Source organism: Meleagris gallopavo, chromosome 12 (genome assembly GCF_000146605.3).
Source record: "Meleagris gallopavo isolate NT-WF06-2002-E0010 breed Aviagen turkey brand Nicholas breeding stock chromosome 12, Turkey_5.1, whole genome shotgun sequence".
Taxonomy (NCBI): Eukaryota; Metazoa; Chordata; class Aves; order Galliformes; family Phasianidae; genus Meleagris; species Meleagris gallopavo.
In genome coordinates this window covers 15,042,981-15,056,213 of record NC_015022.2, presented here as the reverse complement: position 1 = coordinate 15,056,213, position 13,233 = coordinate 15,042,981, and the positions used below count along the sequence as shown (strand labels likewise).

Here is a 13,233-nt window from a genome sequence, read left to right as displayed (position 1 = left end):
TTCTACTCTTTGAAATGTTTTGAATTAAAATAGCTTACTCAAGGTCACTGAAGGCATATGGTCCTGCTCAAAACTTTAAACAAAACATTAGTTTTTACAACCTTTTGTAATTTGGTATTGTATACAACATGGTTATAGACGAGTTTCTGTAATCTTTGCAGTGGGTGACAGAAATATGAGAGCCAAATTTATAAGCCATTTAGTGAAGCATTTAATCAATTTCATGCATAGGAAATAACACCAATTGCTTTGCTTTATCAATCTTGCTTTCTCAGAGACCTGCAGTCACCCCAACCTAAAAACACTCAAGTGTGGGGGGGAACCATATGCAAAAGTCTAATGCTGTACACAAAATGTCAGGGACTTCAGAGGGCTGCTTAAGCTTACTTGCCAGCATCAATAAGGCTTCTTGAAGCTATTAATATATTTCAGAAAGAAAGCAAAAAGCTTAATATACATAGGGAGTTAGAAGGCCTCTTTGTACAGTTATTCATTAAGCACTCTCTGCTTAGAATGTCTTTTACGCTGTTTAGAGTTATGCATATTATGTTTGCTTCTAATACTAAAATGCTTGTGTATGCTGCCTCTAATCACTTACAAACACTTAAAAAATCATCCTTGCACCACAAGTCCCCGCGTTTCCAATAAAACATCAGTGGCAAATATCATCTGACAGACTCAGAGAGACATTACTCAAGACAACATTGCTCACTACAGCCTTAATAAAAAAGCAACACATTGAGGTCTAGACTGCCTTCAACCACTAAGAGTTAAAAGTCACACTTACCCATGGCTGTAACCTGGGGGGCTGGTTTGGGGCTTTATCTTGTAGAAAACAGGACTGAAGGGTTAGAATGGCTCCTCTTCTGGTCTTCATAGCATGACTCTGGGTGGCATATTGGTGCCTCGGCATCAGACGAGCAGAGGGAAACGACACTCCTCACACTTCTGCAAGGCAGCACCTCATGAACTGGAAGATCCTCAGCACTGCCATGGAGGTGGACCAGCACCAGCATATTTGTGTATGCCAAATGCCAGCATCAAGTTATTACTCTTTCAACAGAAAAATAGTGTTCATGCCAACCACGCTTTTCCTGTCTTGTATCTGAAAACCTTCACTGGATTAAGAGTTAAGGCTAAAAAGGCTATTTTAGAGCATGCTTTTCTTTCTTGTGTACAACAGCTAGTACAATACCCCAAAGCAGAGTAGTACAGTGACTTTTTTCCTAAGTGAAAAATTCCTGAAGGAGCAAAAAGGCAATCTCTCTGATAATCATCAGCTGCTCAACTATATTAAATTTAGACAAGGCTACAATAGTGCCAGAGTTGTCCCCTGCCCTCTAAAATTAGAACTGAAAGAATGGCAGGCATAGTGCTAAATATATAACTCATTTAAAAATAATGTGCTCTCAAGGCTTTCCTAATGCTTGAAAAACTGATCACCATAAATCCCTACAGATGTGCTTGCAGCCTGCCTGCCTCCATCAGCCCAAACACATTCCTGTGGGATACAGCCTTTCTGAACATCCTCTTTCCTCTACAGTGCTCAGGAAAGAGAAAGCAGTAGAGCTTCCTCGCATTTAAACAACACACTGCCCATTTATCCAAGAAGACAAAAATGTAATCTGGCCTCCACCTCTTATATGGAAGAGGGGGGAAAAAATAGGAGGAAAATAGAAGAGAAATAAACATTTACTGTATTCTCAGACCTAGCAGGTAGAAGAAGGGCCCGCTATTTGAGATCATTAGAAGCAGTAGCTCTACATCTGCAAGCTACAGGACAAGGAAAAAAGCAAGTTAAGATACCTCATCCCTATTTCTGTTACTTAAATCTCCCAAAGTCTAACTTTAATAACTTCAGAACAACCAGAAACAGGACAGATGAACAGCAGATTTGTGGAGAGACTGAGGTACAGAACTCTCTTCCTCACTTCCAAGTTCAGAGCAACTCCTACTCATTAAAAAAAAAATAAATAAATTCTATTTTCCTTTCCAACTTCATCTAAGCATTAAAAAAAAAAAAACCCTAGGAAAGCATACATATATGCAGAAGAAAGTAGGAGTAGGCTGAGGCCTTCACTGAATTTATAGCCAGCTGCAGCCTGTGGTGCAAATTGGCCCAAAGGAATGCTGGGAGCTTAGAGGACTTAACAGCCTCCATCTTGGAGGGTGTGGGCTTTGATTTGCCATCTGTTTCTCCTTCTCAGTTAATTTGGTTATTAGAGCAGCTGTAGCAGATGTTAAACCTCTGAGAAGAGTAATCTGAGGGGGCAGAGAGGTTTTTGTGGATGAATCTGAGTGCCCTTACCTGTGCGCTGCAGCTCTGGGAGGGTAATGAGCTCAAACCTGGTCTTTGCAAAACTCGGACCTCGCTTAAATGCAAAGATGAGGCCAAGTGGTCGTGCATGAAGTTGGGCTGCTGCTCTTGGAGGTGATTCTGCTTCTTTGACTTTAAAAAAAAAAAAAAGTGTCTAGGATTTGTTTTTCCTTTAGCTTCCCCTCTTTTCTTTTCTATTTTGTGGGATCTGGAGATGCCCCAGCACTGTTCCGTTGGCCTCCATGGGCCTGTTAGGTGCCTGTGTCCTTGGAATAGGGTCTGGACTTGATCTGCTGCAAATGCAAAAGTTTGTTACTGATGCAAACAGGTCATATTACACTATTCTTGTACCTTAAATAAATCAAGAAAGGTGTAAATGCGTTACTTGTGAACTTATTTCTCCCTTGGGCTGCTTCCATGAGATGTTTCTTTCTCTTCCTTTCTTTCCCCCTTGCTCCTGCTTTTGCTGCCTTGAATGGTATCAGCTTATTGAAGGATTTTCTGAAAATAGCAGTGCTGGAAAGGCATGTTCTCTGCTCGTCTGGAATATTCTAAGAGGAATTAAATCCCTTAATTCTTCGCTTCATAAATTTGGGGTTCCCTTTTTACTTTTATCTTGGAGATGTGTTAAGGCAATAACAAGTATAAGTAAAAGAAGCTGTAAGGTTTGGCTTTCTATTTTTCAGGAATGTGGTGTGTGGATCCAGCAATATGCAGGCAGGGCAGGGCTCCTGCCTGGGGCTGGTGGCTATTTGCACATGGGACGTCTTGATTTGGTGTCAGGGGACCTGCAGCTGACTGATGCACTCAAGGTAATGTCTAAAACTTAGCTGGCAGAAAAAGCCATTTTATCCTGCTACTTTTTATTCTCTTTGTTGACAAGGAAGTAGAGGTTTGGGTATGTTCCTTTTCTTTGCTCGTGAGTGTGAAAACTTAAGGCATTCCTCCAGTGGCTGTGGGCTGTTTTTGGGGAAACTTGTGTTTCTGACAATTCTATTTGTAATATGGTTCTTTTGCTGCTCCCAGGAGCTGTTTGTCGCTTTGTGGATTCTTCTGGGCTTGGTCTAGAGTTGTTGAATTTTTGCCAGTGAAGTAAACTAGAGTTAAAGAAATGCCACAGTCTACTCAGTCTCCAAAGGTTGTTTTCTTGAACCAGAGTAGACACAACAATTCAAAAACCTCAGTCAAAGATTGGTTGTGTTTTGATTTTTTTTTTTGGCTGTTTAAAAATCACAATATTTTATAGATGTAAGTTACAAACGGAAAAGAAGAGGGCTATTCCCAATATTATCTTCTAGACATAAATAACAAACAACTCTAGTAATCAAAATTTACTGCGATTGTAATAGGTTTTGGCATCGTTTATGTATCACAGGGAATGTTAACATAATGTTGACTTTCAGGACTGAGGCCAGTTTCTTTTTGTTGTTGGCTTTTTTCTTTTCTTTCTTTTTTTAATGCTGAATTCATTATAAAAAAAAAAGCTCCAGTATATTTGTGGTTTTTATGGTATTCAAGAGATTAATTCTCATAAATAACACTGTTTATACCTCCTTCTAATCAGAAAGTTGAAATTATCTGTGACAATATGAACACTAAAAAGTTGTATACTATGAAAATATTTCAATAATTAATGCATGCACTATCTAGAGCAATTGACAGTGAGGTCATAAACATAATGGGCCATCTGTGTTTGATTTGTATCTGAAAATGCTTAAAGGGAAAGGCAGGTAATTCAGGCTGCTCTTGCAAATGTAGACAGGCAAGATTTTTTTTTTTACCTTCTCAAAGGTTGTTGAACCATTTCATTGCTTTAAAGAAGGAGAAAAAAACTCTTCCACACTACAGTCTTCTAACATGCTTGCATTTGGCTCCTGTGTTCTCCAGTAAGCAGAGCACACCAGTGGGACTTTCAGTTTTCCTTCAGAGTACCCAGGGGGCTGTCATTCTCCCTTATTTACTTTGTATTGTTTGCTCTATTAAAAAAATGCCACTCCAGGCTCCGGAGTGCATTCTGCATTCTGAAACCTGGGTTTAAATAGTTTCCTTTGGACTTTTCCAAGTTCAAATCTGCACTGGCCTGTTGAAAGGCAGCAAAACTTTTATGCAGGGATCTGGCTCATTGCACCTTTATGACCCTTCTCTGGATTTGCCCCAGCTTGTCTCCTGAACCTTTTCTCCTTTGTGAAAGTCAAGGTTCAGGTTACCAGCATATCTGGGATAGGATTTAATTTAGCACTAGGCTTCTGTGCTGCAATGGGGAGAAACGGAGTGTCTTGCAGTCACTAGAAATGACTCTTTATCTCTGGACTTATATGCATTGGCATAAAGCCGATATCAAGCTGGAATGACTCAATAAACAAACAACCAAATACCCCTCTTGTTTTTGCTGGCTGATTTGATGACAGTCAGACTCCTGCTCTTGGCACTGTCTAAGGCTCTACTGAAGGAAATGCCATTATCTCTCTTGTGCCAGGCAGAGATTAATAATTTCTTAGAAATTGAATCCAGACAGGACTTCTAAATGATTTCATGTGACCTCCTGTATATCAGAGCTATTAAATACTACAAATTACCTATGATAAACCCAGAGATTGCTACCAATTTAAAACTCTGCAGTTTTTCTCTCTGCTCTGCACTTCCTTGTTGCCCAATCCGTAAGTGTAGGCAGAGAAAAAATCACAGCAAGATGCCATCAGGGTATGGGGAAACCAGCTGAAACACGTCCAGGTAATGCCATGCTTTAAGAATTCCTTCCCTATCCCTGATAATTTGGTCTGGGTTTACTTTCCTGCTCTGGTCTGAGTTTGGTGATCAGTGTGATCCTGCGAATGAGAGGAAAAGACCCCCAGCTGCTACTACCAGTGAGATTTCTCTGTTGCCCCTGAAAATTTGGACTACCTTTTCAGAATCTCAACCTTAGTATTGCAAAGTCATTGGTGTACATTAGGAGAAATAAAAAGTGGAATAGAGCAAGACCAAAATCTGAATTATATCATGAAGATGTGAGAATTGTTCTCAGTATTGATAGTGCCTATCCAAAGTTTAGTAGCTTTCAGTGCTGGGAAATGCTATCTAACTTCAGGGCTGAGTTTCTGTGATTTCTATTTTTGCATCTTGTCAAGTTGGCAGCAAGGTCAAATACTCCATGCTAACCAGTGTTCTCCTTGCATGCAGGTGCCACTGCTCAGAAATAAGTCCTTGTTCATCCTCTTTGTCAAACTGCAGAATTTGATGTGGGGTGTATGAAGCTTGTTTCTAGTACCTGGTTCATTTTTAACTGATGGTTATGCTTCAATATTGCTGTCTCCTTTCTGAAAGTAGAGTTGGACCCAGATATCTAATGAGTTATCCTAGCAATTTTTTTCAGAGATGAGATAATTCCGTTTTCTATTTGGGTTTTTTTCTAGCTCTGGACTCCAGATACTTTTGGCATCTTTATGCTATAGCATTCAACATAGGTGGAGATGAAACTCTGAATCCTTCTAATTCAACTGTTTTGAGACAGTTTTATGTTCTATAAAAGTAGCTGTGTTCCTTGACTTCTGTTGTATGTATCTACATTGCTTTAAATAGGCAGTAACAGGCTGCTCTGAGTAAGCATCTTGTCCTCTTCCATCACTTTCTGCCATAATAATTATTTGTGTTGTCTATAGATTTTATTAACACGATTTTGTGTAGTATATGAAGATTTAATAATAAGGCTCATTATTTTTCTGTAATTTAGTTGCAAGTTGGGTCAAACCTAAGCAACACCTGGCCCACGCATCTTTAGTGACGGATGCTTAGGAAAAGATTTGAAAGCAGAGCTCTGTGTCCTTCTGATTTCCACAGTCAGCAGTTAAGACATTCAAAGCCAATGCTTAGTAGCACCCGGTGATTTAAGTTTCTTCAAGCCCAACTTTTGTTCTCATCAACATTTGTGTAAATTAGTTCCATCATTTAATTTGGACTGAGGAGGAAAATACTTTTTTTCTAATAGGCCCCACAAATTGTACTATGAAAAACAGTGAATAATCATTTTCTACTTACCTTCTCTATCCTGGATTTTGTAGGGTAGGTATCATGTCCCCTCTTTCTTTTTATTAGGTATTGTTTACTTAAAAATGGGGGAAGTGTTATAATCCATCTATTTTGAATTAGAATAACCAGAACTACTGTGGATTTATACATGGTGTGGGGTATTTTTTGGGTCTTCATTCTCTACTCATATTCTTGTATCCTATTCTCCTTGTTGTGGAACACGAAATTGGTGCTTTATGGCAAATCATTGACAATCACTGAGGTCTTTCTGGCATAAATGTCTAGTGCCTGTGTGTCACACTTGCATTGCTTTCCCCTCAGTGGCACCAGATTTCTGCAAATTATGTTGGTATAATGCCATGATACTCAGTACAGTGAGAGCTTTTAGCTTGGACTGTCATGAGTAATTGTGTCTTTTAATGTATGTGACCAGCATAGCTGCTAAGATAGGGAGGACTCTGCTCAAAAACAACAAAATAACACGGGTATTTATTCTTTTGATCATCTCATCCTATAATCGGTCAGTATAAGGGCCTTTGCTGTGACACCTTCTCAAGACCTTTCAGGAGATCTGTGCTTTCTCCCAGAACATGCATTTTTTTGTTTCTTTAGAGAACTTGGATCATTATTGAAAGTGGTTTGTGCAGAATATAACTTGGCATTAAAAACTGCAGAGATTTTGTTTTACTTAGTTGAATATAAGGTCTCCAAAAAGACCATGGATTTCTGTTCAGGCCTGTGGTCTGGCATTGAGGATATGCAGGTTTGATACTCATCCTCTGCCAAAAATTTGTTTTACTGAGCATGTTGTTTATTCTTTCTGTGGTTTAGTTGGTCAGGGTGCAATCATTGCTTATTCCTTTCTTTTTCTCTATCTAGCACCTAAGTTTTCCAGGATAGGGGCAGTGTATTTATTTGCATGGCTCTTTAAACAGTTTTGTTTGGTAACTCTGGATAATGTCATAATCCAGGCTGATAATGCATTAGTTAAGGTCAGATAGTTTGATGAGGGCACTAGGTTACCGATTTTAATCGGGCTCTGTTTCACTCCCTCAATTAATATTTTTTTTTTCTAATTTTGGTGATGCATTATCTCGATGGGAATGTTTGTTTTGGCCAGTAAATCAAGCAGCATGCTGTAAGCAGTTTTTAAATTCTGTGTTATTTCAAGTGAAATTATTCTGCTGTTTTAAAGAAGCTGGTTGGACTCTGGCATGAATGTTGTCAGCAAAAAAAAAAAAACCCAAGGACTTTTTTTCCTGGGATTTCACTAAGGTGCTGTAATTAAGAAATGCGAAAAGAACAAAACCAAAAAAAATGCTTCTGCACTGAAGATGTGCCTTAAAAGTCTGAGTAATAGCTGTTGGGTCAGTGACCATAAAACAGCCCTATAAAAGCAGAATATAAGATCTGAACTGGGGCATTGCCTTAGCAACAATTATGCCAGCAGCTAATGGTAATATCCAGTGGGGTGCCCTCCTTCCTCCTTCCCCACTTAAAGTGACAACATCCCCATTTTCACTCTGCATCTATCATAAAGACACATTGATTTCCTTTTGGAGGAAAACACATATTTCTTCCCTCCTGCTAAGAAGATAAATCTGACAGATTTTAATCAAATGTAGTTGTTCACAACTATAGAAATGTTTCCAGTGTCATAGATGAAAATCTTTTTTTTTTTCCTTTGGTGTTTTGAAAAGGAGGAGGTTTCTGGAAGCAAGTTTATTTGGAGAGTACACCTGTGCTAAAAATCTTACTATATGCACCAGCAGTTAACATTTCAGGATGCCCTATGGGCAGGTTTAACTTTACTGCCCTCCAACATAATGCCTGTCTTGTAGTGGTAACCATGAATACTGCTATAGTTAAGGGTCTGTCAGTGGTTCTATCATAAACTCCCCTGTTTCCAGGGTTTTTATAACTCAGCCATAAAAGCTCTCTCCAAGCTAAAGCTTAGCTTACCAAGGCAGACCTGATTCTGATCTTGGAAAGGCGGATGATGCATATCCTTCTGTTGCTTCTGAAATTAGCTATGGTCCCTGAGGAAGGGCTCTCACAAGTCATGGGTGCTACACATGCCCAGAGATATGAGGAATGAAGTGTCTTAGGCTTTCATCCTCTTCAGATAGCAAACAAATTGGCCTTTGTACTTTGAAGCGAGCGGAGTCAAACAACGCACTGCTTTCCAATTTAAATTGCATTTTTACTTCAGTCTTTTATTTCTTCAAGTAACTTCAGGAGTTCATTACTTCTTAGCATGGGCCACAGGCAACAATCTGATAGCACTTAGAAGTGTGGAATATTATTCACAGTTTAAGTATTGCTTTGGATTTAAATCAGTGGGCATGAATGTAAAAGTGGCTGTCCTGAAGAATAAGATCAATCAAATCTAAGGAGAGCCAATGTTCAGAGCAACATAGAAACAGTGGCTGTTTTGACCCAGAAATAAAGGAATCTGTCTTAAAAATGGGAAATTACAGTTCAGCTTTCTACTTATATGACTGTGGACTTAACCCAGCTTGTAAACCAGGCTGGGTGCGGTGAGCTCTGGAAGTAGAACAGATGTTGGTACGTAATTATCTTTAAGGGCAGATAGTGTATGTTTGGAAATACATTATGTGTTCCTCAGTCAAATTAGAATGTGGTAGATGAATGCTAGCTGTGTTATGGCTCTGATGATGTGTCAATGACCACTACTGAAAAAAATGCAGCACATTTTGGATATTTTGGAGTAGGAAGAAATGTTTCTGAGCACCATACAAGGAGTGAGGTGTCTGGTCTTGGTCTTGTGTGGGTGAGGTGTATTTGCTCTGGTTGTCACTATTAAAGCTTGCTTGGTGTGAGTGGGGGAGCAAGAGAAGCCATGGCATAGGCTGACGCTGCCCCTGTTCCTTGCAGGGAGCGAGGGAGAATCAGGTCCATAATGTGCTTTAGTTCCTGTTCCTCCTGTGCTCCTGGGCTGATCTGTTCAGCTTCATGCTTTCTGCTCTGACTGGGGGAGCAAAGGAGTGGGAGGATGTTCCTGATCTGTCTCTTCCAAAGGGGTGTTTACAACAGCCTGAGGAAGAACTATGGAAAGTGAAAACAAATGAAATGAGAAAGGGAAAAGTGCCTTTTATTTGCTATTTCTATGCTAATAATGAAACACTAATTTAAACCAGGACCCTTTTTGGAAATGAGTCAGAAGTGAGCTATGGCCAGCTACTTTTAAACAGTATTTCTGCTTCTATGTTGCAAGGAGCTTTTACAGCTCCTGCCCCTAAGCCAGATCATTAAGGCCTTGTTCTGGTGACCAAGCTTTTCTCTAACGCTCGTGCCTTATGAATCTTCTCAAGATCTCAGGGAAGCTTCCCTTTTTAAGAAGTCTAGTCCCCCAGTGATCTCGGGCTGGATTTGCACATTTAACTCCCATCAAATGCTAATAGGAATTCCTTGGTGAAATCCTCTCCCCTGTCCCTCTTCGAGCCTCCCTAGGAGAAAAGAGCCATTAGTGTGTTTAAAAGTAAATTTCAAGGTTTCCTTTTTTTGTGTGTTCCAATGGCCAAGGTTTATTCCTCTCGTCCTTTTTATTTTATTGTGAGGCACCTTGAGTTATTTGCATGATAAGACACCCTGTAAATGGATTATATTGTAATGCATTGTGTAGGTTTAATGCTGACAACAGCTCGGTTTGGAAGTAAGATAGCAACTTAGATTTTTAGTTTCTGATGTGCCATGCAGAGAAATGCCTTTTGAGAAAGCGGGAGGCAAAGCAGGAGGGATGGGGAGGAGACGGCCGGAGTTAAATTGTATGAATAAGGCAAGGGAAAGCTGGCATTGAAGAGAAGCAGAATACATTAACTTCTCAGCCTCTGCACCGCAGAGAATCAATGGCACGAACTGGAGTGTCCCTTTCCTCTCTGCCCTAACAGTTAATGTAGTTTTTCCTCTCCTTTTTCCAAGGATAGCAAAGAAATGGCAGTGCTTTCTGCTAACAATCATTCATATGTGATGAGTGTACCTTTGCAGCCGCTGTGCCCAGAATGTTATGTTGTTATATACTGCTTACTTACAAACTGGAACTGGTCCCTTAGAGAAGCCTTATATTTCATAAAAAGTGTTGGAATGAACAAAAATCTGTTTTCTTCTTCTGGGGAGGGGGGAACTGGACTGTGTAATAAGTGCTGGTGTAGGAAGTTTGGTGGCCTAGCATAAAGCATGGAAAACATACGCTGCCCAGGAACAGCGTGCTTAAATCCTGGCAGGGAGCAGCTTGGCTTTCCTTTCCAAGGTAACCAGCAGTTTTCATTGAGTGGGTATTTTAGATAATACAGTAAAAATATAAACGTGGTGTGGACACTGAAGTACTCATCTGAATTCCTGCACAGGGATGCCTTTAGTTTTACATACTCAATGTATTCTTTGAAAGTGGCAGGTGGACACTTTGTGCTCCATCTCTTTTCCACTGAACTGTCCTTATTTTTTTCATATGTTCCAAAACTTGAATGAAATATCATAGATGAAAGATCTGTTCACTTGCATCTTGGCTTAATTCTGCATAGTATCCAGCACCCCTGTGCTGATCTAAAGTCTTGAACTGCTGATTGATTTTTGACTTCAAACTTCAGCTTGATTGGTATCAGTAAATAATTTAACAAACTGTTCTTTACCTCCAGTGGTTGAATGGTGGAAGTTAAAATGCAAAATTTATACCTTCCTTAAATTGAAATGAAATGCTGTTTGGAATCACTCTAGATTTCTGCTTTTTCTTTTTTTTAAACTCAAAGTAGTCATGAATAGCATGTTTTAAAAGCGCTTTGATCATTGCTGTGGTTATTAAAAATTAAAAAAAAAAGAAAAAAGGAAGGGGGGGGAGTATCTTCTCAAAAATGGGAATAGAAGCCTTTGAAATCATAAAGTGTAAGCAAACCTAGCCAGCCTACTGTGACCTGTCAGGAAGGGACTGATCCTATTAAAGTTCCACTGCATGTAGCCAAAATACTTTAAAGAGAACTCTATAGATTTCTGTGTTTACTGACGTCAGCATGGCATGAGAAGCGATTGGCTGCTCTGTGTTTTTTAATAGAAAAAAGAACTTCCCAGAAAAGCCACCAAAGCATTCCTGATTTATGCTGCTGTATCGATGACGATGCAATTTCTGGGACATGTTGTCACTTGGTTCAGCCCCCTGAATCTGCAGTGGTTCAGACAAAGGGAGTTTTTGATTTACCAGTCCATTCTTTTCTGTTAATATACACAGAGCTCCTTGTCTTTGCTATTTGAATCAGCTCCACAGTTCTGCGTGAAGAAATTGGGCACTAGCTGTCCTGTATAGATGAGTGATGTGTAAATCCGGATTAATTCCAGCAAACTGAGGGAAGTAACTTAAGGATACGTATTGCCTGAGTGCATGATCTTAATGCTACTGCTCTGTTACACTGATAAAGAAAGCTGGCTGTATAGTGGCATAGCCAGCCCCAGACTCTGGGCAAGAAGCTTTTAATATTAGTTTAAATTAAAACAACTGGTGGCTTTGAATAGAGGAAGAGGTTCTTTGTAAAGTACAAACAAATTCTTCAGCTCTCTCTGTGAAGACGTCACTAACAACTCATTTAAGCACTTCTAATAAAAAGAGCATTTGTGTTCTAACAACAACTTTTGCAATATGGTACAAAATGTTACTGATTGGGAAGATGTGGATCTCAGCTACTCCTGAACGACTCCAGATTTAATTCCATCCTCGTTAGTGCTATTTTTCTGGATTAACTTATGGACAATAGAGCATGCTTTAGAGAAACTGGCATTGCTGAACATTTTTTTGGCTAAAGAACTGTCCCAAGAAGCAGTACTGGTACAACTACTTGCAAGAGAAAAAGTCTGAAGTAGGTGAAGGCGAAGCCATGCAACTGGTATTTCATTGCGTGACAGTATCTGAACGTGCAGCTTCGTTTCCTTTTGTGGCTTCACTATTTGCACACACCTGTGCTACGTGTGGTGAGAGTGTGGCTGAGATAGGCTGCGAAGCTGCAAGCACATTGCAAAGCAAACCAGCCTCCATCTGAAATCAGAAACTTGGATTTATATACAGGAACACACAGACTGATACAACACTACTGCTTTCTGAATGAAAAACAGCGATCAAAATTGATGATAATTCTTCCATTAAGTGACAGATAAAACTTTAATTAAGACAGCCTACTTGAAGCTCATGATGCTTCATGTGTGACTAATTCTGACTGGCAAAAGATTAATTTTAACAAACATCAATTAGCAAACTTTTGTCTGTATTGGAGAAGGCAGTTGTTACATGTGTGTATGCATGTCTGCACGTAGGAGTATGTGTGCCTGTGACACGTTGGGGGAAAAAAACTCAAAGGTTTTTACAGATCCTGCAGCATTTGATACAAGATTGACTGGTGTCTGTATGATGTGTGACCCTACTGCTTTAGGCTACTGCCAGCCCCAAGAGGAGCTTACAGCTTGGCTCTGCCTGCTTTCCTCTCTATCTGGGGCTTCTTGCACCTTTCCAAGCCCCAGCATTTCCTTGTGTCTCTCAGCCCTAAGATTGCACAGGCGCTTGTCCCAGGGTCAGATCAGACCAAGGTCGGCTGTGTAATGTGCCCTCCAATTTTTAGGGGCTAAGGTTGCACTGCTGGTGTTACAGGAGAAGCACTAAGTGGCAGAATCAGCTGGATGTGGCTGCTTTGGAGAATTTTAGCTGTGGCTTGAGCATTTGCTTATATTTTAGCAATTGAGATGACCATTCTTTACAGATATTAAGAATGCAGAGCCTTGTGAATAGCGGAAAATTTAACATTTCATGGATGTAACAACTCATGCTCTTTTTCAGTAATGCTAGTGTGTTGTAGTGGTTTTTTTTTTTTTTTGCCTCTATTATCTTTTAACACTGCTAC

The 13,233-nt window shown here is 39.8% G+C and overlaps 1 long non-coding RNA gene across 2 annotated transcripts in view; it reads left to right on the top strand.

Annotated features, from left to right (window-relative positions):
* The first annotated feature begins 747 nt into the window (after positions 1-747).
* LOC109369658 overlaps positions 748-13,233 on the top strand; it is a 40,051-nt gene continuing 27,565 nt past the window's right edge. Inside the window, exons 1-2 of one of the 2 annotated variants that reach the window (XR_004161082.1) lie at positions 748-2,431; positions 3,004-3,129. This is a non-coding gene — a long non-coding RNA (uncharacterized LOC109369658). The remainder of the gene's footprint in view (positions 2,432-3,003; positions 3,130-13,233) is intronic. The other variant, XR_004161081.1, reaches the window with a different exon arrangement.